Genomic DNA, 5057 nt, shown 5'->3' with positions numbered 1-5057 from the left:
CACTTATCACACCCCCCTTTCCTACATCTATGAGGGTGTGCCTCACTGATTCACCTAGTCTCACTTTTCTGCCCTCAAATTACTCCACAATGTGGCATCCAGCCTTCACAGGACCAAGCCCCTCCTCTTCCACTGATGCTCAACAAAGCCATGCTCCACTATATATATAGCGGGAGTCATGAGTCCTTCCATGTGTGTTTACAGGCTAGCAATTTAGACCCTGGGAGAGCTGGTTGGCTGGTATTCTTACTCTCCCCATGGGGCAGCGAATCCTTTCAACTCCTTCAGTCTTCTCTCTAACTCCTTCATTGGGAACCCTGTGATCAGTTCAATGGTTAGCTTCAAGCATCAGCCTCTATATATGTCATGTTCTGGCAGTACCTCTCAGGAGACAAGTATATCAGGCTCCTGTCAGCATGCACTTCCTGACATTGCCAACAGTTTTTGCATTTGATGATTATACCTGGGATGGATCCCAAGGTTGTACATACCCCAGATAGTCACTCCTCTAGCCTATGATCCACACACTGTCCACATATTTGCTCCACAGAGTATTTTGTTGCTGTTTCTAAGAAGGACCACACTTTGGTCTTTCTTCTTTTTAAACTTTATGAAGTCTGAGAGTTATATCTTGGGTATTGTGAGCTTTTCAGCTAATATCCACTTATCAGTGAGGGCATACCATGTGTGTTCTTTTGTAATTGTGTTACTTCACTTAGGATGATGTTTCCTAGTTCTATCCTTTGGCTAAGAATTTCATGAACTCATTCTTTTTAATAGCTGAGTTGTACTCCATTCTGTAATTGTACCACATTTTCTGTATTCATTCCTCTGTTGAAGGACATCTGGGTTCTTTCCAGTTTCTGGCTATTATAAATAAGACTGCTATGAACATACTGGAGCATGTGTCCATGTTATATGTTGGAGCATCTTTTGGGTATATGGCCAGGGCTGGTATATCTGGATCCTCAGGTAATATAATGTCCAGTGTTCTGAGAAACTGCCAGACTGATTTCCAGAGTGGTTGTACTAGCTGGTAATCCCACCAACAATGAAGGAGTGTTCCTCTTTCTCCACATCTTTGTCAGCATCTGCTATCAATGAGTTTTTTATTTTAGACATTCTGACTGTGTGAGATGGAATCTCAGGGTTGTTTTGGTTTGCATTTCCCTGATGAATAAAGTACTTTTTTTTAAGATCCTTTTCAACCATTCGATATTCCTCATTTGAAAATTCCTTGTTGTGGTCTGTATCCTGTTATTTGATAGGGTTATTTGATTATCTGTAGTTTAATTTTTTGAGTTTTTTTAATATTTTGTATATTAGCCCCCTATTAGATGTAAGATTTGTAAAGATCTTTCCCCAGTCTATTGTTTGCAATTTTGTCATATTGACAGTGTCTTTTGCCTTACAGAAGCTTTGCAATTTTATGAGTTCTCATTTGTCAATTCTTGATCTTAGAGCATAAGCCATTGGTGTCCTGTTCATGAATTTATCCCCTGTGCCCATGTGTTCAAGGCTCTTCCCTGTTTTTTTTTCTATTAGTTTCAGTGTATCTGGTTTTATGTGGAGGTCCTTGATCCACTTGGACTTAAGTTGTGTACAAGGAGATAAGAATAGATTAATTTGCATCCTTCTACATGCTGACCTCCACTGTAACCAACACCATTTTTTGAAAATGCTGTCTTTTCCACTAAATGGTTTTAGTTCCTTTCTCAAAGATCAAGTAAGCATAGGTATGTGGGTTTATCTCTGGGTCTTCTATTCTATTACATTAATCTTCTTACCTATCTCTGTACAAATACCATGCAGTTTATGTCACTATTTCTCTGGAGTTCAGCTTGATGTCAGTGATGGTGATTCCCCTAGAAGATTTTCTATTGTTGAGAATAGTTTTCCATATTTTGGGTTTTTTTGTTATTTCAAATGAAGTTGAGAATTGCTCTCTCTATTTCTGTGAAGAATTGAGTTGTAATTTTGATGGAGATTACATTGAATCTGTGGATTGCTTTCAGCAAGATGGCTATTTTTACTATATTAATCCTGCCAATCCATGAGCATGGGAGATCTTTCCATCTTCTGAGATCTTTTATTTAGTTATTCAGGGACTTGAAGTTCTTGCTGTACAGATATGGCACTTGCTTGGTTAGATTCACACCAAAGGATTTTATATTATTTTTTATTATTGTAATGGTGTTGTTTTTCTAATTGCTTCCTCAGCCTGCTTATCCTTTAAGTAGAGGAAGGCTACTGATTTGTTTAAGTTAATTTTATATCCAGCCACTGGGCTGATTTTTTTTATAAGGTTTAGAAGTTCTCTGGTGGAACTATCTTCTATACCTATTATGCTTAGGTTTGGTTTTCTCATTGTGTCTTGGATTTCCTGAATGTTTTGGGTTAGAAGATTTTTTGCATTTTGCATTTTCTTTAACTGTAGGGTCAATGTTTTCTATGGTATCTTCTACACCTGAGATTATTTTTTTTCTATTTCTTGTTATTTTGTTGGTGATGCTTGCATCCATGACTCTTGATCTCTTTCCTAGGTTTTCTATCTCCAGTGTAGTCTCCCTTTGTGATTTCTTTATTGTTTCTATTTCCATTTTTATGTCCTATAGGGTTTTATTTAATTCCCTCACCTTTTGGTTGTATTTTCTTGTTATTCTTTTTTTTAACATATTATTCTTTTTTATATTTTATTTACATTTCAGATGCCATCCCCTTTACCCATTTCCCCTTCCTAGAATACCCCTACCCCATACCCCCCTTTTTTGCTTTTATACAATTTTTTAATGTTAATCAAAGGCTTTATACATTTGGTAATGCACAATCCAAAGTGTAGCCCAATACCCAACCTAGATATATAAACTATCTTTGACTGGTGGAGACGTGTGAACATCTGCCTCCATGCCCCCTTCTCTTTCTCTCTCTTTTTCTCTCTCATCACCTAGCTTCTCCTCTCCTTCTTCTTCTCCTCTCCTTACTCCATCTCTTCCTCTTGGTAATCCTTCCCCCTTAGCTCCTCCTACATACCTTCTTCCTGTTAAAATAAAACTTTTTTCTCATAATACAACTAAAAGCATACTTATTCCTAATTGTACCAGTGAGGTACAAGATAGTCTTAATACCCAGTCCATCATTTTGTGGACTAACCAGAACCTCTGTCATCTCTCCTAACTAAAACACTTAGTTTTGAACCTGGCGTTTTTCTTGGCTTTAGAATAAATGTCAGCTGAAAACCATCCACTCACATCTTTTCTCTCAAAGTAAATAGTCAGGATTGTCTATGAGACTATAGGTCTCCAACCCCGTCAGAAATCCAGAATGAGTGAGTTAACTGAAATTATGCGAAGCACTAAACATAGCTTCTAAGACTTAGCCAATTTATAGAGACCACTGAACACCTGGAAAGCCCCTATACTACCGAATGTTTGAACATCAAATCTTCAGCCTTCTGGCCCAGAATCATCTGACAGAACTTAGTGATGCAGAATTATTAAGGGCTGATTACTCTGTCTAGGCAGATATAATCAGTTGACTATTCAGCAAGTGTGTCCTTTTCTGGACATTAATTTGTCTGTAGATGGAAAGAGGCAATTCTTACCTAGTGGCTGCCACTGCACAACTGGAGTATCTCCAAGGATGCTCAATTTCTTCTTAAAATCCACAACAGGAAGATTGCTTCTTGGCCTTTTGGCTAAGATCAAGTGTAGTATCTGTTCTTGTCATTCTTAAAAGGATTTTTGTGTTTCCTTTTTGAGCTCTTTTACCTGTTAACTTGTATTGTCCTGTGTTTCTTTAAGGGAGTTATTTATGTCCTTCTTAAAGTCCTCTATCATTAACATGAGAACTTATTTTAAATCTGAATCTTGCTTTTCTGGTATCCTGGCGTATTCAGGACTTGCTGTGGTGAAAGAACTAGGTTCTGATGATGACAAATAGCCTTTGTTTCTTTTGCTTATGTTCTTGTGCTTACCCTTCACCATCTGGTTATTTCTATTGCTACCTTCAATCACTGTCTCTGACTAGATTCTGTCTGTCCTGTTATCTTGGTTGCATCAGTACTCTTCAGAGTCCAGCTGTCTTTCTGATTCTGTGATCCTGAGATTTGGGGTATAAATCTCCTGCTAGTCAGGCTCCTTCTGGCATCCTGAAATAATGGCGTGACCAAGCTTCTGAAAGCTTGTGATCCTATTATCCTATGCACCTTGGCTTGTTAGATCTCCTTGGAGTTCAGCCTTCCCTGGGGTTTGGGGATTGGGTGCAGAGCTAGCACCCTAGGACCGCTCAGGCACCGCCACTGACCAAAAGAATCCCAAGTCACTGTCCATGTGTCAACTTGGTCTTCATATACATGTGAACACCTGTGCATATTTATATACACATAGAAACAAATGTGAATATATACATATATATATAATGAAAAATAATAAAACAAAAAGAGAAATATTTACAGTAATATTACTCTACTTTTTTGTAGAAAACTTGTTGAATTCTAGTCCAATTGATGTACATTCTTTATTTTTATTGCTGACTATAGCTGTTTTTTCCATCTCATTAATTCAATGAATAAGAAACATCAGGGAATATCAGGAACATCATTAATCCTAAGACCATTCTGCCCTGCCTAAGTGAAACTATTAAGTATATTTACAAAATCTGACTAAAATAGTTATTAAAAAGCCTAGCCACTATGTCTCAATTTATTTTCCTAGATAATTGTAACATCCTTGTCTTGGGTCATGATTTTATGCATGTTCTCTTAGGTTCATTTGCTTTATTGTGTTCAGACCAATGGGAGGAGAAAACACAGATCACAAAAACACTATAAACATTCAAAGTTCTTATATATAATATAACCAAGTAAAGAAATGTTTTAGGTAACACTTTTAGATAACAGGACATAGTTAACATCTCTTGTGTCCTCCCTGTGTTCTAAAGAAAATTTAGCTTTTATTATTTTTTGTTAAGAATTTTAATTACATGTCACCACTAAGTTAAAAAGTTAGTAACGTGTGAGCATGTATCCTTAAATATTGTAATGTATTATATTTATATAC

The 5057-nt window shown here is 36.9% G+C and overlaps 1 pseudogene; it reads left to right on the top strand.

Moving 5' to 3' along the window:
- The first annotated feature begins 3674 nt into the window (after positions 1–3674).
- Positions 3675–3754, top strand: LOC143440499 (U2 spliceosomal RNA; annotated as a pseudogene).
- Positions 3755–5057: the final 1303 nt, after the last annotated feature.

This window comes from Arvicanthis niloticus, chromosome 29 (genome assembly GCF_011762505.2).
Source record: "Arvicanthis niloticus isolate mArvNil1 chromosome 29, mArvNil1.pat.X, whole genome shotgun sequence".
Taxonomy (NCBI): Eukaryota; Metazoa; Chordata; class Mammalia; order Rodentia; family Muridae; genus Arvicanthis; species Arvicanthis niloticus.
This window is presented reverse-complemented; position numbering and strand designations above follow the sequence as displayed.